The 23,085-nt window shown below is 39.1% G+C and overlaps 1 protein-coding gene across 4 annotated transcripts in view; it reads right to left on the minus strand.

Moving 5' to 3' along the window:
• The window catches only part of ATOSA (atos homolog A), a 132,151-nt gene extending 109,343 nt beyond the window's left edge, over positions 1-22,808 (minus strand). For 2 of the 4 annotated variants that reach the window (XR_012414983.1, XM_065547943.1), the window contains exons 1-2: positions 22,720-22,808; positions 3,612-3,728 (exon numbers count right to left, since the gene is read on the minus strand). The gene's annotated coding sequence lies outside the window, so the exon portion shown is untranslated. The remainder of the gene's footprint in view (positions 1-3,611; positions 3,729-22,719) is intronic. The other 2 variants (XM_073995825.1, XM_005559604.4) reach the window with 1 other exon arrangement.
• Positions 22,809-23,085: the final 277 nt, after the last annotated feature.

The following is a 23,085-nucleotide window of genomic DNA, read 5'->3' on the forward strand; positions in this document are numbered from 1 at the left end:
TAGATTCATAAGAATAAGTTATTGTTTAAAGCTGCTAATTTCTGGAAGGGTTTGTTATGCATCATTGTTGCAGCAACAGCAAACCAAAGTAACTATAGTAGTGAATTTGGAATTTCTTGTAGATGACAGAAAGCTATAAAAGGTTAACAAATAGATTGTTTCAGAAAGATTGCTTCAACAACAGAAGATGGAGATGGGAAGAGAATGGTGGGGGAGGTGGTAGCAAAGAAGTTATTCCAGTGATCCAACCTCAAGCTCATGTAAATGTGAACTAAAGCAATGGCAGCAGGATGGAGCAGAGAAGATGGACTGGAGAGAGTTTTAGGAGGTAGAATTGATAGAACTCTGGTGGTGACTGGCTGTAGGGAAAGAGAGGTCAGTCATCAATCCTCCTCAGAATAGTTGGTAGGTCACCATGTACTTTAAGATAGGAAATACAAGAGAATGATCAGATTGGCCACTGAGAGATGGGGATGGGGGAGAAAAGGACCAAAAGAACTTAGTTTCAGAGGCATTTTGTTGGAAAACCCATAGCATCTAGACAGACATTCTGAAGACAGAAAAAGATTCTGCTCTGGAATTTCAGGATGAGGTCTCATTTGAAGGTATAGTACTCAGAAGCCATCAGCCTGTAAACGGTGGCTGCTGCATGGGAGTAGATGAACATATTGGTGCCATGGTCTATCAGGAAGGAAAGGGTGTTTAGCTATGTTGGCTGTTGTGGAAAAGTCGAATAAGACAAGGACTGAGAAATATCTTTTTGATCTGGCAATCATGTCACCCAAAAGAGAAGGAACAATTTTGAAACACTTTACAGATGGAGAAAGGTAGCCTGGGCCCAGTTGAACTCACTGTGTATTCAGAAAATAACCCACAGTTGGGAAATTCACAGTGCCATTGCTTTGAATCAAATCCTTACTTCATACCAGGTTATTACGATACATATAATTCTGAGAATAGTTAGTTTTATCCCAGGCACATATTTTGGGAATTCAACATCGTTTGTACTATATCCCCCCAAAAAACATTGTCCATGATCTCGATGTGTGCCAGCAAAATCCAACATGCAGAGGTTTTGCAGAAATTGTTTTTCTGAGAGTAATATACTTCAGAAATGTTTGATTTGTAGGCAGTCACATGTGAAAAACTAAAAAATGTCCCTAGCTCTTATTCAAAAATATACGTGTATTGAATTTCTTTGCAGTGTGCTATATACATGACATTTTCCTCTCAGTAAATCATGGCTCATTTCTGTCTCTTCATCAGAATGTACCATGATTCTTGGAAACGTGACTGGGTATTGATGCCTTGTCTAGCCAATGAAATTCACATAGCAAAGATGTTATGAAGACATGGAAACATGAATATAAAATAAAATCAGTATAGCTATTTGGATGATTAGCTATTGACACAAGACAGCCCCTGGTTATTACCTTTAATAGTAAGGTAGCACTAAGCCATGAAAGGTGCCTCAGTGTACCTGCCTCATTTGTGGCTCCCTTTTGGCCATGTGACCCTAACTCCCCTGGCCAGAAGTGGCTGAACCAGCAATCAATACCTGACCTGAAGGCAACACTCTATAGGCTGGCAAGCAGCCTACAAAGTTGCTCAGTGCTAGAGAACTGAGCCCAACGGAAGAAGTACATTCTCATGGTTAGTGATTGGCCAATCATATTCTTTATGATGGTGCTGATGGGAGGGTAGTGATGTGCATCAGACATGCAGAGTTAGTGGCAGCTGGAGCAGACACAGAAGCCTCCCTAACAATGAGCAATGGAGAAAGGAACAACAGAGGGTTCTGAATGGATACCAAGTACTCCTAAGCCAAAAGCTATAGTTAGGCTGCTGGAGGTACTGCCAGTCCTGAATGATGGCAATGATGGTCCATTTTTCTGTGAAACTTGACTGTATACCTGTTGAGATTTTTTTGTGTTCCTTTTAAGGCTCCGTGAATCTTTCCAATAAACAAGTTTGTAACAAAGGCAACCTAAACATCTCTGATACTTGAAACTTGAAAATATCTAATACAATTTTACATCACTTTCAAATCATGAGTGAAGAAGTTAATGCGTTATTGAATTAGATTCCCTATATCTATGTCAGTTACTTATTCAATCAATAATAAGTACTGATAACCTACTATGTGCCAGACATGTACTAGCATTAGGAATTTAGTAGTGAATAAGATTGACATGACTCCTGCCTGGATTGTGCTATGGTCTAGTCTGGAATATTTAGACTCCTTGGGTCTTAATACATACGGAGAAACCTAAACTTAATGTATGTCAGAAGCATGTGATTTACATTTGTTTGCTTTCATTTTAAATATTCATGGTTTCCGAATATATTACATGAATAAGGATGTAACATTAAAACCCATGTGTTAACATTTTAATCTAAGGATATTTATATCAAAGTACAGCTTAGTTCAGAGCTTTCTAAAATTTAGCACATCTGAAACAAAGTGAACAACAGAAAGAAGGTTGACAAAACCATAAACTGTTAAGTAGAACATGGCCCCTAAGTAGAGCCAGAAGTATAGTACTGTAACAAGATGAGACTTGCAGAATCCAACAGAAGAAGAGGAGAAAATGACATTGATATGCTAGCATTTTGCAACAGGGGTAATGTGCCACCTGTAAATGGAGTGAATCCTGGAATAAAAAGTCTGGCCATTTTTCCTCATCCTAAGTAAAAGATAAACTGAAAATTAATGGCATGGATTGCCCAAGATAACAGACTGAAAATAAAGATACAGGTGATTCATTAAACTAGATGAAGAAAAATGGAGAAGATAGAATCTGAGGCTTGGTGAAATTGAAATGTGAAGGAATTGACATTGATGCATTCTGTGATGATCCTGCTGGTAACTCAATAGTCAAGCAAAGGATTTTAATGTTATATTTCTTAGACCAACTAAAATTAAGAATGAATGTCTTTCCCAGTAGAGATAAGATGGCCCAGGGGGAGTGGAGAGTTGAGGGAACCCTGTTAAACGCTTCTGAGTTTCTAGGGCTTTTTTTTTTTTTACCTAGTCAATCTCTGCTTATCCATCTAGGACTCTTTAGTTATTATTTTAGTGGAGCATCAAGAGAGTAAAAATGCTCTTATATTTTATCATTCAAACATTTTAGGCTTTCTTTCCAAGATACCCAAATCCCTAAACACCTGAACTTCTAATTGCTTTATAAGACTTAGTCTTATTGGTTGCTATAGTACTGCTGTGGAAATTCTCTTCTTGTCTTCAATTAAATAGGCTGCAGTTTAAATGTCTGCAACTCTCTGGGAACACAAACAACATTGGAAATTAGAAAGATAACTGTGGCTACAGCAGGTAACTTTTAATTATCAGGTTTATATGTAATTTTGTACATTCAAATTTGAAAACTAAAATGAATAGATGGCCTTAAGGAAACTATAAACTATTAAATGGAATCAAGAATAGGTAGAGAACCCAAATAGATTGATCATCATCTAAGAAACTGAAAAGATTTGGGAGGCTGAGACAGGAGAGTAGCTTGAGCCCAGGGTTTCAAGACCAGCCTAGGCAATATAGTGAGACTCCGTCTCTACAACAAGTTAAAAAATTAGCCAGGCATGGTGGTGCATACCTGTAGTCCCAGCTACTCAGGAGGCTGAGGTGGGAGGATCACTTGAGCCCGGGTGGTCAAGGCTGCAGTGAGACTTAATCACGCCACTGTACTCCAACCTGAGAGACAGAGCAAGACCTGTGTCAAAAATAAATAAAAAAGAAAAGAAAAAGAAATTGGAAAATGAGTCAAAGATCCACTCCAAGAAGAGATACCAGGCCCAGAAGAGTTTGAGAAAGTTCTACTAAACCATCAAAGAGCAGATCTTGCCTTTTTTTTTTTTTAAATAAGCTGACCAGAGCAAAGGAAAAGGATAAAGGGTCTCCCATTTCATTTTAGATCAACATAATCCTAATAAACCAAAATGAAAAGTAGTCCTCCATCCCCCCAAAAACATAAGAAATAAATCTCAACTATAAACATAGAAAGAAAAATACGAAATATCAGCACAGAATCCAGCAGTGTATTAAAGGAATATTACATCATGACCAAGAGTTTATTCTAGGAATGTAGGACTGCTTCAAAATTATAAAATGTATTAATACAAATTGCCATACTATCTGAGTGAAGAAAATAGAAAGCAAATTATTGTTTTATGCCAAAATCTACACTTGACAAAATTTAATATTCATTCCTATTAAGATGTTTTTGAGAGCTAAAAAGAAAGGAAAACTTTTGATACAGGGTTTTGCTCCATCACCCAGGCTGGAGTGCAGTGGCGTGATCCTTGCTCACTGCAACCTCTGCTTCCCAGGCTCAGGCAACCCTCCCGCCTCAGCCTCCTGAGTAACTGTGATCTTAAGTATGCACAACCACGCCCAGCTAATTTTTGTATTTTTTGTAGAGACATGGTTTCACCATATTGCCCAGGCTGGTCTCAAACTCCTGAGCTCAAGCCATTGTCCTGCTTTGGCCCCAAAGTGCTGGGATTACAGGCACAAGCCACTGTACCCAGCCTGAAAACTTTCTCTTTTTCTTCTTAGAGATGGGGTCTCACTCTGTTGATCAGGCTGGAGTGCAGTGGCTTAATCAGGCTCACTGCAGTTTGGAACCCCTGGACTCAAGCAATCCTCCTGTCTCAGCCTCCTGAGGTGTGAGTTACAGCACAGGGCCTTTTTTTTTTTTTTTTTTTTTTTTTTTTTTTTTAAGAGATGGAGTCTTACTCTGTTGACCAGGCTGGCCTTGCACTCCTGGCCTCAAGTGATCCTTATGCTTTGGCCTCCCATACCTTGGGATTGCAAACATGAGCCACCATGCCTGGCACAAAACTCTCTTATAGAGCATTTACCAAACCTTATAGTAAGTATCACGCCTAATAGTGAAACATTCAAAGCAAGCATTCCTTGAAAGTCGAGAACAAGAATATCTTTTGCCACTTTAAGTTTTAGTCAATATGCTAAAACAGCAAAAGAGACATACAAATGGAAAGATTGAAACAAAACTATTTTGGGCATGGTGCAGTGGCTCACCCCTGTAATCTCAGCACTTTGGGAGGCCAAGGTGGGTGGATCACTTGAGGTCAGGAGTTTGAGACCAGCCTGGCCAACATGGAGAAACCCCGTCTCTACCAAAACTACAAAAATTAGCCGGGCATGGTGGTGCATGCCTGTAATCTCAGCTACTCAGGAGGCCGAGGCAGGAGAATTGCTTGAACCCAGGAGGCAGAGGTTGCAGTGAGCCGAGATCATGCTCCTTCACTCCGGCCTGGGTGACAGAGCAAGACTCTATCTCAAAACAAACAAACAAAAAAAAAAAAACAAAACAAAACAAACTATTTTGGAGAATATAGTTAAATTAGCAGAACTAATAGAATTTAGTACTGCGGTTGGATATATGACCAACATTTTACAAATTAATAGCTTCTAGTATATCATCACCGGGTAGAAAATGTTAAGGGATGGGGTCTATTCACAAAAACAAAACCATACTATCACTTAGAAATAAATCTAATTTAAAAACATTAAAGACCTGTGAAAAATGGCATAAAAGATCTAAATAAATTGGAAGACAGATCTTGTCTGTCCTTTCTCAATCCATAAAGTCAACGTAATCTCAGTCAAGATTTCCAAAATATTTTCTAATGGAGTTTAACAAATTAATTCCAAAAATTTATGTGGAATACTAGAATTGCACTTGGCACAGTGAAATGCTTACTCTAAGAGAGACAGATAAAAACTAATACCAACTTAATAGAAAAACCACTTCTAGCCTTGCCTCTCATACTTATGTAGAAGACAATAGGTGAGTGGAATGGCAGATATGTGTGTCTGAACTACTTAAATTGTTCTCTCTGATACCTCGCTCTCTCTTCTCTTTTGCTCAAGTTCTCTAAATTAATGGGTTAAGCGCACCATAAGGTGTGACTGCTTTGCATTTTTATACATTTCCTCCAAATATACAACATAGAATTTTGTAATGTTTCATGTGAATCTCTTTATATGGTCCACTTAATCCCTCAGCTGAGTGTGTGTGTGTGTGTGTGTGTGTGTGTGTGTGTGTATAGAGAGAGAGAGAGAGAGTTTTTGTTTGTTTGTTTTTCGAGATGAAGTTTCGCTCTTGTTGCCCAGGCTGGGGTGCAATGGCACGATCTCCGCTCACTGCAACCTCCACCTCCTGGGTTCAAATGATTCTCCTGCCTCAGCCTCCCGAGTAGCTGGGATTACAGGCATGCACCACCACATCTGGCTAATTCTGTATTTTTAGTAGAGACAGGGTTTCTCCATGTTGGTCAGGCTGGTCTCAAACTCCTGTAGTGATCTGCCCTCCTCGGCCTCCCAAAGTGCTGGGACTACAGGCGTGAGCCACTGCTCCTGGCCTGCTGAGTATGTTTTAATATATGATTGCTCAGAATTAAAACAAATAATTACCATTTCTACTTTGAGACTCAAGAATTTCTGAAAATTTGCTGGGTGTGGTGGCTCACGACCATAATCCCACCACTTTGGGAGGCCGAGGTGAGAGAATTGCTTGAGCCCAGGAGTTGGACTATAGACAGACCCCATATCTAGTTTTTTAATTAAAAAAAAAAAAAAAGAACTCATGAAAATTCGACCTCACGCCCTATTATCAGATAAGCTAGAAAATACAAAATACACACAATGCCAAAATAGAACGTTTATGATATACATAGAACTCCACTGTTTTACAACAGCACTGCTGCCAGAGTACTAAGAAAAAAATCTATTACACATTTTAAAATTTAAATTTAAAATATGTTTTGTCTCACTGATTTCCCAGGGACAATCACCATACTGTCCCCATTATTCTTTGTTTTTTTTTTTTTCTTTTTTTTTTTTTCCTGTTTTTTGTTTTGTTTTTTTTGAGACAGGGTCTCACCCTATAGCCCAGGCTGGAGTGTAGTGGTGTGATCCCGGCTCACTGCAACCTCTACCTCCTGAGTTCAGGCAATTCTCATGCCTCGGCCTCCCAAGAAGCTGGGATTACAGGTGTGCATCACCATGCCTGGCTAATTTTTGTGTTTTTAGTAGAGATGGGGTTTCACAGCATTGGCCAGGCTGGTCTTGAACTCCTGGTCTCAAGCAATCCACCCACCTTGGTCTCCTAAAGTGCTGGGATTACAAATGTGAGCCACCATGCCTGGCCCTGACTACTTTTTAAATATTAATTTTACCACCAAATTGCTCAGGCTAAAGTACTCTCTGAACAAGTCCACGCTTTATCTGTCTCCCTTGTGCCAATCAGCTTCCAAATCTACATTTCTAGCATAAACCATCCTTTCCTGCCCTCCAGGCTACCCAGCTGTCTACATCTACAGGATGACTGACAGATCCTTCCAAATCAATATTAAATCAACAACATTCTCTTTCTTCCCTGAGAGCTTCTACTTCTCTCCTGCCTTTTCTTCCTTTGTGATTAAAATCCTCCCTATTCATTCTTACTGTATCTATTGAGCACCTACTTTGCACCAGTCACTGTTGTTGATATTTGGAACAGTGAACAAAAATAATCTTGTCCTCATGCACCTATGAGTGTGCAGGGACTCATTTTTGCTATGTAGACTGAGAGGGACAATAAATGAATAAATGGTATGAGATATGAGAGGCAGGAAAAAATTGAGCAGAGTAAGTGGGATTTGGGGAAAGGCATTTCCAGATAGGGTTGTCAGGGTAGGCATCATCGGAAGGAGGTTAAGGGAGAAAAGACTTGAAGAGGTTTGAGCAAAGACATGAAGGAGTTAAGGGAGTTAGCATGTGGCTATCTAGAGGAAGACTGTTCCAGGCCAAGGGACAGTCGGCACAAAGGCTCAAGGCAGGAGCATTCCCTTATATGCTTGTGAAGAGCAATTGCAGCTGGAACTCAATGAATGTGGGTGGGGAGACAGTAGAAAATGAGGTTGGAGAGGGGATGGAGGCCTAGATTACATAGGGTTTTAGGGACTATCATAAGGACTGGTCATTGCAGGGCTTTAAGCAGAGACATTATGTGGTCTTACTTATGTTTAAAATGTTCACTCTGACTGCTCTGTTGAAATTAGATGATAGTGGGGCAAGAGCAGACACATGGAAACTAACTAACAGTAGGCTATTCCTGCAACCCAGGTAAGAGCTAGTGTGGCTTAGTCTGCCATCCTCTGTCTTACCCAAGCTAGAAACCTCAGTGAACTCCTCTAGCCATTCCTCCCTCCCGCTTCCCCACCCATTCCCCTACACACCCTGCAATATACACACCTGGATTCTATTTCCAAATACTAGCCACTGCCCTCTACCCAACCACAACAGCCTCCATTCAGGCTTATCTGGATCATTGAAACAGCTTCCTAATTGGCCTCCCTGCCTTTCACTTACCCCCTCTTCCAATCTATCCTATCAGCTGGGGTGTCCTTCTCATTACAGAGGGTCCTAGCTTGGCATATATGCATAGGATTCACTGGGTCTGTGACCTTGTGAATTCTAGAAAAGTTTGCTTTTATTTTCATTTACATCCAACTGAAATTTAGCATTTCCTTTATGCTTATAAACATAAGCAACAAACCACAGTACCAGTGACTGTTACCAACAGAAATTAGATATTTTCATAACATGATTAAAGTTGACACATATCTCAAGGTATCATTTATATGCATTACTTTGAAATTATGATTAGACCTACCACTAGATTCTTTTAAATGTGCTAATAATTGAGCAAGTATCACAATTAAGAACTATTTTATATTTCAAAATTATTGAATTCCTTTTAATTCCTATGTATTTTAATTTATACAAAGATTAAATATATGATATTTAACCTAATATAAATTATATTCTGAGGGATTCATGGGCTTTATCAGATAGCCAAAGGGGTTCAAGGCCAGAAAAGATGAAAAACCCATGTTCTAATCATATTTAATCTATTCAGACCTGATCTTATTACTTCCATAATTTGAAAATCCTGAGGTGTCTGGCTAGCATACAGGATAAAAGTCTGAAGTTCTAACAATGCTAATAAGGTTCTCCCATCTTCACTTGGCTTTTTCTGCTTTATTACAAATCATTCCTTCTTTCTCCTATCCTATGTTCTGACCACCACACCCGCTGCTCCTTGGCATATGGCCCTTTCATTCCTCTGGGCATTTGTTTCTTATGTTCCCTTTTCCTGCAAAGCCTGAACAACCATGGAAACTCTTGCTCCATCTTCAAAGACTTCCCTTCTTCCAATACTGCCGTCTCAGGCCAAATGAGTTTCTCCCTCATCCTTGCTCCTGTAGCATGTTATACGCCGCTTTTCACATCTTACAGCAGTCTTGGTTGCCCACTTGCCTCTCTTTCTCCACAGTAACACCTCATGGGAGGACCTATCTTACATATCTTGGAACCCTTAGAAGATGTGAACAGATGCTTCATAAATGGCTAGTTGAAATGAACTAAATACTTTTTAAAAAAATTTATCTGAAACATGACTCACTTCTTTAATGCATAAGAATATGCCAAAATATACCTTAGAATTTTTTCCCCAGTCTTCTTATAACCTTTAGGTTAAGAACATAATGTTATATTTGCTTATAAATAAATGTTTGCAAACCAGACTAGAGGATACTTGCAATACATATATCTAACAAACAATTCGGAACTACTATTACCAAAAAAAAAAAAAAAAAAAAAGATTTCTACAAATTATTAAAAGACAACCAGCCCAATAAAAAATTAGACAAAGACTTGAACAGAAACTTGGAAAAGATAGATATCCAAATGGTCAAAATAATGAAATAAAGCTCACCAGGGCTTCATATGACTCGTCAGGATGACGCAAGTTAAAAATCACAACAAGAAACCACTACCACCACTCCCAGAAAGGCTCAAATTTAAAAGATTGACAATCCTAAGTGTTTTTAAGGATGTAGAATTCTTTTCTTTCTTTCTTTCTTTTTTTTTTTTTTGAGATGGAGTCTCACTCTGTTGCCCAGGCTGGAGTGCAGTGGCGTGATCTTGGCTCACTGCAACCTCTGCCTCCTGGATTCAAGTGATTCTCTTGCCTCAGCTTCCCAAGTAGCTGGGACTACAGGCATGTGCCACCCAACCTGGTTAATTTTCTTTTCTATTTTTATTAGAGATGGGGTTTCACTGTGTTAGCTAGGGTGGTCTCGATCTCCTGAGCTCGTGATCTGCCTGCCTCGGCCTCCCACAGTGCTGGGATTACAGGCATGAGCCACCATGCCTGGCCCAAGGATGTAGAACTCTTATTCGTAGCTGGGGGAACATGCACAATAATACAATTGTTCTGAAAAACCACTGAGTTTCTACTAGAGATAACATGCATCTGCTTTATGATCCAGCAATTCCATTCTTTATACTCAAAAGAAATTAGTGCTATGTTCTCTCATTTGTACATTATATTCACAGCAGCTTTGTTCATAATATCCAAAAGATGAAACAATCCAAATGCTCAATTGTAATAGATTTACATAATGGAATATTGCACATTAAAAAAAATCAGCTCCAACAAGTTGAAGAAATCACATAGAGATACCATGTTGAGTGAAAGAAATCAGACACAAACAAGTTCTAGTGTGTGACTCATTTATACAAAGTTTAAGAATAAGCACAACGAAAAGATGTTTATAGAAGTCAGAATAGTGATTAACCTTTCAAGGAACAGACTGAAAAGTACACAAGAGAATCTCATGCAGTACAGAAAATGTTGTATACTTTTATCTAGAGGGTGGTTATACAGATGTATACGTAAGTAAAAATTCAAGCTACACACTTAAGATTACTGTACTGTCTTCATTTACCATTTGTATGTTGTTACTCACTAAACAATATAAATAAACTTGGCCAAATTTGCTGAAGTGGTGGTGATTTTGGAAACTCGAGCCATGGCAAAACTTTGGAAAACGGTTTTAATATAGTCCAGAACATACTGCCAGTTGACTCAATGAAAATAAGAAAGTTATTATTGGATGAATAAAATGGAGAATGAAAATAGAAGTACAGATACTGGAAATAAAAGCACTGCATAAATGCACAGTGCTAGCATAAGCTTGCCCCAGCCTCGGACCAATAAAAACCTAGGTTAAGCCACTAATGGCTCAGAAATCACTGAGTACCGTGACAAGGTTAGCCTCCTAACCATCAGTACCTGTTTTGTTTACTATCTACTTTCTACTTCCTCTCCTCTTTCTTGTCTGTGCCTTCACAGTGGTGGCAGTTGGGACTGAAGAACATTTTATTCCTGTTGTCGTCAGGCAGGAGATGGAAAAATGTCTTTGAAGATTATTTGGCTAGAAGGAAAGGGACCTCCAAGTTCCAACATTCCCACATCCTTGTTAAGTAAATATGGTCATCCTTGATGGGTCCTGCTCCTGGTCCAATCTCCAAATCCTTTTAATCCTATCTTGTGCCTGCACAGCCTTTTAAGGCCTTTATTGTTCTTGTACAGCTTCCTGAGTAAGTCTTCTTGCCTCAGAAGGCCTCTTCACCCTCCCATTTCACTCTCCAACAGAGTAACTCATTCAAAAAAACCAGATCTTATCATGCCATTCCATTTTGAGGGTTCCTTTTGTCTCGGAGAATCTAAACTCTGTGGTAGTAAACAGGGCCTTTTATAATCTGTCCACACATATTGCCCCCTCCAGCCTTATCTCCCCAGCAGGCATCCTGTGCAAGTCCTTAGAATGTGATATCAAATGGGAATGTGCCCAGGTTAGCCTGCAGAGGAGCACCATGCCCGTGTCTTACTGTTGGCCCTTACTGTAGCATTCGGATTTAGTGCTTGAGGAAATCTGAAGGATACTAGTGGCATCAGCAGCAATTCAGTCTTCTGCCTTCTTGCCTTTGTCTCTTAGATTTTTCAGCTCTAGAGTGAGATTTCCAAACCTGAAGATTAATCACAACACAGCTTCTTTTTCCTTAATGCTCAGAATATGCATGGGTATGCCATCAACTACTGTATTTTCAATGTATATATTTTTCAAATCTAAAGTTTACATTGTTAACATGAAATTAACTGAAAAGATTGACCATCACTGGAGGAAGAAGGTAGATGCTAATTCTCTTTTCTACTACTTTTTTTTTTTCTTTACAGGAACAACTCTATGATCTTCTTGGTGAAACTTTACATACCAAATTAAAATTTGCTTGCCAACAAATTTAGGTTATGAACCCCTCAAAAGAAATAGGGAGGCATGAATAATATGTATTATTGTCCATGTGTAAAGTTATTGCCTACCCTTCTCTAGGTTTGTAAGACTATAATATATAACCCACAGTGTAGGAGTTCAAAACTAGTATCTAAGTATTGGTTTCAAGGGGGGTCTCTGCCCCCTCTGCTCCCCTGCAAAAAATATTGTAAGCTTATGCAGTTTGAGGGAAATCGTCCATAGCTTTCAGGTTCTCAACAGGATCCAAGACCACTTCAAACCATAGCTTTCAGGTTCTCAACAGGATCCAAGACCACTTCAAAAAAAGCCTTGTTGTGACTAGACTTTCTATACCTAGAAGCAACTACCCTTCATATTTATCTAGAGCACACTTAAGGAAGTGCTGTCTAGTAAACTTGAATGCTGCAGACCAAGATGTCTGTAATTCCTCAGCACAATTAAAGATAATTAAGCAGTATGTTATTATTGTTTTTAAGTTGTTGCTTTCCTTTATTGGAAAGCAAACAAAATAAACTACTTGTTTTTTACCTCTGTCATGGAAGTAATTTCTGGTTCAGTTTTTTAATATATTTACCTCAACATATATTTAACCAAAGAATACTTTAACAAATGGAAGGATATCCCTTGTTCTTGGTTAGAATACCAAATCATCAAAATGTCAGTTCTCCCTAAGTTAACTTATAAATTTAATATTATCTCAAAAATACTAACAAGATGTTTTTTTTGGAGCTAGACAGGTTGATAAAGTTAATATAGAGAAAAAAACATACAAGAATCCCTTAAAAATGCGAAAAGGAAGATTAACTGAGGGGAAGGGGAGAGAGACTAGTCCTACCACATAGTTAAAATATGCAACAAAGCCTCTATACTTAAAACAAGGTTGTACTAAAACATGAAGTAGACCAACAAATGAAATATAATAGAAAAAGAACATATAGTAATATGGCATATGGCCAGACCTGGTGGCCCACGCCTGTAATCCCAGCACTTCAGGAGGCCAAGGTGGGAGGATAGGTTGAGCCCTGTCTCTACAAAGTATAACATTAACCAGGCATGGTGCCACAAGCCTGTAATGCCAGCTACTTGAGAAGCTGAGGCAAGAGAATGACTTGAGCCCAGGAGTTCAAGGTTGCAATAAGCTGTAATGGTGCCACTGCACTCCAGCATGGGCAACAGAACGAGACCCTGTCTCCAGTATATATATATGTAAATCATAGAGGTGATTTCTTCAATCACTAGGACAAAAATAAATGTTTGAGATCTCAGTACAACCAGCTACCCATTTAGAAAGGATAAATTAGATCCTTTCTTCACCATACACAGAGTAAACTTCAAATGATCAGAAATCTAAACATAAAAGGTAAAACTATACTAATAGAAGAAAACAGGCCGGGCGCGGTGGCTCAAGACTGTAATCCCAGCACTTTGGGAGGCCGAGACGGGCGGATCATGAGGTCAGGAGATCGAGACCATCCTGGCTAACACGGTGAAACCCCGTCTCTACTAAAAATACGAGAAAATTAGCCGGGCGAGGTGGCGGGCACCTGTAGTCCCAGCTACTCGGGAGGCTGAGGCAGGAGAATGGCGTGAACCCCGGGGAGCGGAGCTTGCAGTGAGCCGAGATCGCGCCACTGCACTCCAGCCTGGGGCACAGAGCAAGACTCCGCGTCAAAAAAAAAAAAAAAAAAAAAGAAAACAGGCAAATTTCTCCATAATGTGGGCCGAAGGAAAGGATTCCTAATTAATACGAAATAAACAGCCTTGTCGCTCAAAAAAAAAAAGGAAAAGATTCCTAACTATGATTGAAAATTCAGATACCATTAAGAACAATACATTTGCCATCAAATGAATTTAAAATTGTGCATAAAAACACTTCAAGTAAAATTAACATACAAATGAAAAATAGGGGGAAAATATCTGTACCATTTCGAGATAAAGATCTAATGTTCCTAATACAGAAAGAGCTTTAAAAATAGAGAAGACCGGGGCCAATGTGGGAGGATCGCTTGAGGCCAGGAGTTTAAGAGCAGCCTGGGCCACATAGCAAGACCTCATCTCAACTAAAAAAATAAATTTTAAAAAAGAGAAGATGAAAAATCTTACAGAAAAATAACAAACACATGAAAAAATGCTCCACATCACTAATCAGAGAAATGCAAGTCAAAATCACAAGATTTTATAGGAGATATCATTTCATACCAGTCTGAATGTCTATTAAAAAGTCAAAGAACAACAGATGCTGGCAAGGCTGCAGAGAAAAGGAAACCCTTATACACTGTTGGTGGGAATGTAAATTAGTTCAGCCACTGTGGAAAGCACTTATGGAGATTTATCAAAGAACTTAGAACCACTATTCAACCCAGAAATCCTCTTATAAGGTATACATCCAAATGAAAAATCTTCCTACCAAAAAGACACATGCACTCACATGTTCATCATGGCACTGTTCACAATAGCAAAGATACAGAGTCAACCTAGGTGCCTAACAACAAATGAGTTGGATAAAGAAAATATGGTACTTATACACCATGTAATACCACACAGCCATAAAAAGAGAACAAAATCATGTCCTTTGCAGCAACATGGATGCAGCTGGAAGCCATTATCCTAAGTAAATTAATGCAGGAACAGAAAACCAAATGCCACATGTTCTCATTTATAAGTGGGAGCCAAAGATTGGGGTACTCATGGACTTAGAGATGACAGCAGTAGAAACTGGGAACTACTAGGGGCAGGGAAGGATGAGGACAAGAGCTGAAAAAGTAACTGTTAGATACTATGCTCAGTACCTAAATGACAGGATCAACTGTACCCCACACCTCAGTATCATGTAGTATACCCAGGTAACAAACCTATGCATGTATCTCCTGAATCTAAAATTTGAAAAAAAAATGTTTCCAAAAAAAAAAAAAGGAAAATGGGCAAAACACATGAATGGATAATCACAAAAGATAGAAAAATGACATTTAAAATGACATTAAAAAATGACATTTAATGAGCATTTAAAATGCTCAGTTTCACCCATAATAAACAATTATTCTGTCAGATACTTACCCAAGGGAAACAAAAACATATGTCTACACAATGACTTGTACACAAATTTTCATAGTAACTTTATTTGCAATAGTCCCAAACTAGAAACAACCTAAATGTCCATTATCAGGTAAAGAGATAAACAGAGGCCGGGCGCGGTGGCTCACGCCTGTAATCCCAGCACTTTGGGAGGCCGAGACGGGCGGATCATGAGGTCAGGAGATCGAGACCATCCTGGCTAACACGGTGAAACCCCGTCTCTACTAAAAATGCAAAAAAATTGCCGGGCGTGGCGGCGGGCGCCTGCAGTCCCAGCTACTCACAAGGCTGAGGCAGGAGAATGGCCTGAACCCAGGAGGCGGAGCTTGCAGTGAGCTGAGATCACGCCACTGCACTCCAGCCTGGGCGACTGAGCGAGACTCCATCTCAAAAAAAAAAAAAAAAAAAAAAAAAAAAAAGAAACAAAATGTAGCATATTCACACAATAGAATAGTATTCAGCGATAAAAAAGAACAGGGTCTGATACACATAACAATGCGGGTGAATCTCAGAATCACTACGCTGAAAGAAACCAGATAAAAGAATACACATGGTTTGATGTTTATATACAAATTTAGATAGTGCAAACTAATCTAAAATAACAAAAAGCAAATCAGTGGTTCCTTGGGCACAGGGGTGGAGGGAGGAATTTATTTAAAAGAGCCACAGGAAAAATTTTAGGGGTGATAGAAATGTTTTATACTGATTGTATACTGATTAAATTTTATACAGTTCATAGGATTTCAACTATACTTCAATAAAGTTCACAAAAATGGCCTTTAAAAGATCAATTTCATTAATAATAAGCCAAATACAAATTAAACTACCCTAAGATACTATTTCTTGTCCATCAGTTTGACAAAATGGTGCATTCTGTTAGCAAGGCTGTGGAGAAACCCATCTCATATGAAGGGAATTTGCTATACCTAACAAACCTACCTGATGGTTGCTTAACCATCAACCAGCAATTTTACTCCTAGAAATCTAGAAAAGATATACCTCCAAACATCTGAAAATACATATGCACAAGGTTACTCATTTTAGTATAGGAGACTAGTATAATAAAATGTGGTACACACACCGGGGCCTGGCGGGGGCTGGGGGCTGGGGGAGGGATAGCATTAGGAGATACACCTAATGTAAATGACGAGTTGATGGGTGCAGCAAACCAACATGGCACATGTATACCTATGTAACAAACCTGCACATTATGTACATGTACCCTAGAACTTAAAGTATAATTTTTTAAAAAAAGAAAGAAAAATAATTAAATGTGGTACATACACACAATAGAGTATTATATAGTTGTGTAAAATTGGGGGGCGGGAATGTCTTCTGAACTAATTTGGTGTGACTTCCAGGATATATTATTAAGAGAAAAAAGACAAAAAGCAAAAGAATATCCATAGTATACTACCTTTTTATAGCAAATGAGGAAGAAAGAAAACATACATAGGTTCATTATTTTGCACAAAAAGAAAAAGAGGAAGGACATATCAGAAAATAAATAAATTGGTTACCTTTAACCAAAACAGCATGGTAATGGTACCAAAACAGAGATATAGACCAATGGAACAGAATAGAAGCCTCAGAAATAACACCACACATCTACAACCATCTGATCTTTGACAAACCTGACAAAAACAAGCAATGGGGAAAGGATTCCCTATTTAATAAGTGGTCCTGGGAAAACTGGCTAGCCATATGTAGAAAGCTGAAACTGGATCCCTTCCTTACACCTTATACAAAAGTTAACTCAAGATGGATGAAGACTTAAATGTAAGACCTGAAACCATAAAAACCCTAGAAGAGGCCGGGCACGGTGGCTCAAGCCTGTGATCCCAGCACTTTGGGAGGCTGAGACGGGTGGATCACGAGGTCAGGAGATCGAGACCATCCTGGCTAACACGGTGAAACCCCGTCTCTACTAAAAAATACAAAAAACTAGCCGGGCGAGGTGGCGGGCGCCTGTAGTCCCAGCTACTCGGGAGGCTGAGGCAGGAGAATGGTGTGAACCCAGGAGGCGGAGCTTGCAGTGAGCCGAGATCTGGCCACTGCACTCCAGCCTGGGTGACAGAGCAAGACTCCGTCTCAAAAAAAAAAAAAAACAAAAAAACAAAAAAAAAAAACCCTAGAAGAAAGTCTAGGCACTACCATTCAGGACATAGGCACGGGCAAAGACTTCCTGACTAAAACACCAAAAGCAATGGCAACAAAAGCCAAAATAGACAAATGGGATCTAATTAAACTAAAGAGCTTCTGCACAGCAAAAGAAACTATCAGAGTGAACAGGCAACCTACAGAATGGGAGAAAATTTTTGCAATCTATCCATCTGACAAAGGGCTAATATCCAGAATCTACAAAGAACTTAAATTTATGAGAAAAAAATAAACGACCCCATCAAAAAGTGGGCAAAGGATATGAACAGACACTTCTCAAAAGAAGATATTTATGCAACCAACAGACATATGAAAAAATACTCATCATCCCTGATCATCAGAGAAATGCAAATCAAAACCACAATGAAATACCATCTCATGCCAGTTAGAATGGCAATCATTAAAAAGTCAGGAAACAACAGATGCTGGAGAGGATGTGGAGAAATAGGAACACTTTTACACTATTGGTGGGAGTGTAAATTAGTTCAACCATTGTGGAAGACAGTGTGGCAATTCCTCAAGGATCTAGAACTAGAAATACCATTTGACCCAGCCATCCCATTACTGGGTATATACCCAAAGGATTATAAATCATGCTATTATAAAGACACATGCACATGTATGTTTACTGCAGCACTATTCACAATAGCAAAGTCTTGGAACCAACACAAATGTCCACCAATAATAGACTGGATAAAGAAAATGTGGCACACATATACCATGGAATACTATGCAGCCGTAAAAAAGGATGAGTTCATGTCCTTTGCAGGGACATGGATGAAGCTGGAAACCATCATTCTAAGCAAAATATCACAAGGACAGAAAACCAAACACTGCATGTTCTCACTCATAAGTGGGAGCTGAACAATGAGAACACATGGACACAGGCAGGGGAATATCACACACACACTGGGGTCTGTTGTGGTGGGGGGTGCTGGGGAAGGGATAGCGTTAGGAGAAATACCTAATGTAAATGATGAGTTGATAGGTACAGCAAACCAACATGGCACATGTATACCTAGGTAACAAACCTGCACATTGTGCACATGTACCCTAGAACTTAAAGTATAATAAAATAAAAAGAAATTACCCAGAAAGAAGAGAAAAAAGAAAAATTGTGCGGATGAAAGTACATATTGCAGCATTATATCAATTTAATTTGTAAATGAGGTATAACAGGTACACTGCAAAAGATACATAAGCATATAGTTCAGTGAATTCTTACTTAAGTATATACACATGTGATCACCACTCAGCTCAATAAATAGATTCCCAGTACCAGAACAGGGCTCTCTTATCTTTAATGTCAATAGCACCAACACCCCCAGCCCAAGCATCTCACCCCCAGCTAACCACTATTCTGACTTCTATCACCATAGTTTTGTCTGTTTCTGAATTTTGTGTACGTTGAGTAAAATATAATTTTTATATGATTTTTACTCTATATTATATACGATTTACAGGATCAGTTATGTATAGAAGTTTTTGGTTTTGTGTGGCATTCTGTTGTATTAATATGCCATAATTTATTTATCTACTCTCTGATGTACATTTGGGTCGCTTCCAGTTTTTCAATATTACATATTAAACTGCTGTGAAACAAACAAAAAAAAGAAATTAGTTACCTTCGAAGCGTGCAAAAGGAATGGGTTAGGGGAGATAGGTCAGGGAATTATACTTCTATAAGTATACATGCTTTATTAGTTTTCACTTTTGGAAGGATATTAATGTTCTACATATTAAAAAATAAAACCAAGGCAAGATGGAGTGAAAACTGTAACAATACAAACAAATGAACCAGTGAAAACAATGTTCTCTCAAATGAGTAATAAAGCCACAACGAAGGGGGAAAAAGAATTAATCCAACCAATTTGTGAACACAGGAACTTGACTAGCCTCAGTCTATGGAGAAAAGAACTACAAATAAATCTTTTACTCTGGTTAGTAGATGAGCTTTCCATGACGACATGGCTTTAGCAATTCAGAAATTATTTAATACGTATTGCAGGACTGGGCAAATGAATGCAATGATGTTGTTGGGAACGAAGGTTTTCACTAGGAAGGAAGGAGGCAAAAATGTTCATCAGGTAGGCTGTCTTATAAGAACAAACAAAATGTTCCAAAAAAGTGATAGGGACATGTCAAAAGGAAACAAAAACTAGCTTGAAAGACCCAAATCTGGGGAAGTTGAGCATCAAAAAAATAAATAAATAAATAAGTACAATAATGATTATAACTCACTGCCTAAAAATAGGAATTCATAAGTCTATACAGAGAATAATTCAGCAATAAAAGGGAGCGATGTATTGACACATGCCACAAAATGGGTGAAATCAAAAACATCATGCCAAGTACAAGAAGCCAGATTACACATTATATTATTCCATTGATACAAGATATTCAGAATAGGCAAATCTGTAGAGAGAGAAAGTAGTGTTTCCCTAGGGCTGGGGGAAATGGGGGGATGACTGCTAGCAGGTATGGGGTTTCTTTCTGGGGTGCTGAAATGTTCTTAAATTGATTGTGGTGATGTCCATACAATTCTGACTACACTAAAAACCACTGAGTTGCACATTTTGAAAGGGGGAATTGTATGGTATGTGAAATATATTAATAAAACTGTAAACAAATGGTGGTAAAGATTTCCTTACAACAGAATGTCATTTGATCAATGTAGAGGCAGTGGTGATATAATCGGAAAGTTAACCATTTCACAGCCATCATGGTAAACATTGGTTTGAACCAAGAATGGATGCTAAATCTAGGGGCAAATGTTTGATGTGGAGCAGGGTATTTACATGGTCTCATTGTCTTTCCACAAATTGTTTACTGATTGCAAAGGAACAAGTAGTAAATATACAGTGGAAAAAATAGGCAGCAACTAGATAATTAAAATTAACACCACTCAATAGAGGCAGATATCACGTCTCCAGAAATGATATCCTGAGAAGGGAACAAAATCGCCTATGAAAAAATACAACTAGGGATGCATACCAGATAAACCCGTCAAGAACATAAAACGATCGGCCTACATTCTTCAAAAATGTCATTGTCATAAAAGACAAAGACAGGCTGAGGAATTACTCCAGATTAAAGGAAGTGAAAGAGCCATGATTTAATCCTATGTTGGTGGGAGAAAAGTATTACTGTTTGGACAAGTGAAATTGAAATATAGACTGTAGGTTAGATAAAAATAATAGATCAATATTAAATTTCTGAAATTTACTATTTTGTGGTTACATGAAAGAATATCCTCGGTCTTAGAAAATTTACACTGAAGGAACATGATATTTGCCACATACTCTTGAGTAATTCAGAAAAAGAGTAAAATCATGGAAAAGGGGAGAGAAGGAGGAAGAGAGAGGGAGAGAGTACGTTAAAGCCAAAGTTTAATAAAAGTATGTTTGTGAGAATGAGAAATACTCAAAGATACAAAATGGTATTGTTAAATTCAATTGCCTTTCCTATGTGAGCCCCTGAATGCCGTTTTGCTTTGGATAGCCAGGAAAATCCCAGTCTCAAATCCACACCATTCCTGTCATAGAAACCTTATTACCAGGGGCTGAAACCTCAGGAGGCTTGGGGATGGTTTTCCGGGACTTCAGGAAAGGAGAGTGAAGTTACCGGGGGAAAACTGCACTGAATATTAAATTAGAACTGTAGTAAATAGGACAAAATGAAAAATGAACAAAATGAAGGGAAGGAGGTTGGGCAAGGCTGGGGTCAACCACACTTTCAGCATCTTGGGAGACGGGTTCCACAACCAGACAGCTTAGTCCTTTCAGAGCCTCCTTCCTCTCTCGTCCGCACGACCCTACCCTCCTCTCTCACAGCAGAAAATGGCGGGAGAAGAGGAGAGGGACTTTCCTTCAGGTTCCAAAAGCACTTTTGGATCTAGCCCCAGTGTCAAGGCGGCTTCTGGATTCCCACTCCCAACTCTAGGATTTCTAAGGCACCTAAATGCTTGATGGGATCATCGTTATTAAACTGTAGGACACAAACTCTCCTACTTGTGTGATTTATGAAGATGTGTTTGCTTATCAGATTGACTTTATAACGGAGGTCAAGGTTTGGGGGGTGGTTTTTGAATCAAGGTATGATTACTGAATTAAGGCACTCTCTATTGCCTTGTTTTTCAACCTGTTAAGTGAGAATAGCTGCATTTGTAAAATCTACCTTGCAAAATTGTTGGGACTGAAGAAACAGTTTCTGCTAAACCACATTGGGAAAGAAGTAACCCAGCATCCCTTTAAAATTGGGTACTTTTTTTCTGTTTCAGTTGGTCAAAAACAAATTCTCCTCAGAGGCTCTCACCAAAACGCTTAAGTCACTCACAATATTATCCAGTTGTTTACAGATAGCTAATTGTTTTACTAACATATCGTGGAGGCTACCTCCCTTCCTCTGTGGTAGAATAAGGTTTATTGCTAGTTGCTTTACTAGCACACTGTGGGAATCATCTCTCTTCCTCGCTGGTAGGATGAAGTTTCTGACTTAACCAGTGATCACAAACCCAAATGCCTCCAGAGCCTAATCAGGTAACACAATTTAGAGAAGCTGGCTGATGTGGAGGTGAATAATGATGAAGGGGTGGTAAGGACTGGACCCATGGAGAGTACTCCCTGTCTGCAAGTCTTCATGTTAAAAAAAAAAAAGAAAAAGAAAGAAAAGACAAAAGAAAGGTGAACCTAGGCAGACCAAACAAAGCACATCCAGGCAAATGGGTCAGTTCTGCCCTCTCTTTATTAGAAGATATCTACATTCCCTTTCACCTCCCAAAACCCACGACTGATCATTTTGAAGTTTTACATTTGTCGTGGAAACTGGCCCAGAGTCTGTTTCCTAATATTTATTAACCTGCCTGTCGCCTATCATTGCAAAATCATTGGCTTTTGCTGTCACTTATCATTGCAAAATCATTGGCTTTAATGTAGTAGAGTGGTTACTGCTGAATGAGAAGTTTACATAAATGTTTCTCATATTTGCTGAACTTTACCCCAAAGCTCTAATTCTACCATCTCTCTTAAAGGACCACAATACTGGTTAAAAAACTACAAGGTGCAGAGTATTTTTCATACTGACCTTTTAACATAAAATGCATACAAGTCCCTTTCACTCATAGGTTCCCAAGACTGCACGCAGCTTCCACTTCATGCCTCCTGAATACTCTAGATCGCTCTCCCACCCCCTCCACTTGCTAGCCCCTTCGCCCTCCTCCCTCCTCACCACACACCACTTCCTATCTCTTATCTCCTTACTCCCATCACCCCTTCCCACTCCCCTCTTTCTCCAGACACATACCTATTGGGTTGTGTCCACACCAGCCAGGAGCTTTCCCTCACACAGAAGAGGGAGATGATCTGAAAGTCTATAGGCGGAGCAGCAGCAGCAGTAGACTGTTCGCTGTGCCTTCTGTAAATAGAGCAAGGTAGAGGGTGGAGTCTGGGGGAAGGGAGGAGACCTGAGGGAAGCTAATTAGAGAGACTCGCCCATTAGGGAGGCCAGGCTTGTTGAAGGAGGCGGGCCTTGGACTGTTGCAGCCTAGCTAACTCAAAGTCAGCTTACTGTTAAGGTCTGGTTCCCAATACTGCAGCCTGATTCCTCTCAGGATGCTTTTTTATTGTTATAATTATGTTGAACCTAATACCATGACATTTGTGTTGATGA

The sequence above is a fragment of the Macaca fascicularis genome, chromosome 7 (assembly GCF_037993035.2).
Source record: "Macaca fascicularis isolate 582-1 chromosome 7, T2T-MFA8v1.1".
NCBI classification, from domain to species: Eukaryota; Metazoa; Chordata; class Mammalia; order Primates; family Cercopithecidae; genus Macaca; species Macaca fascicularis.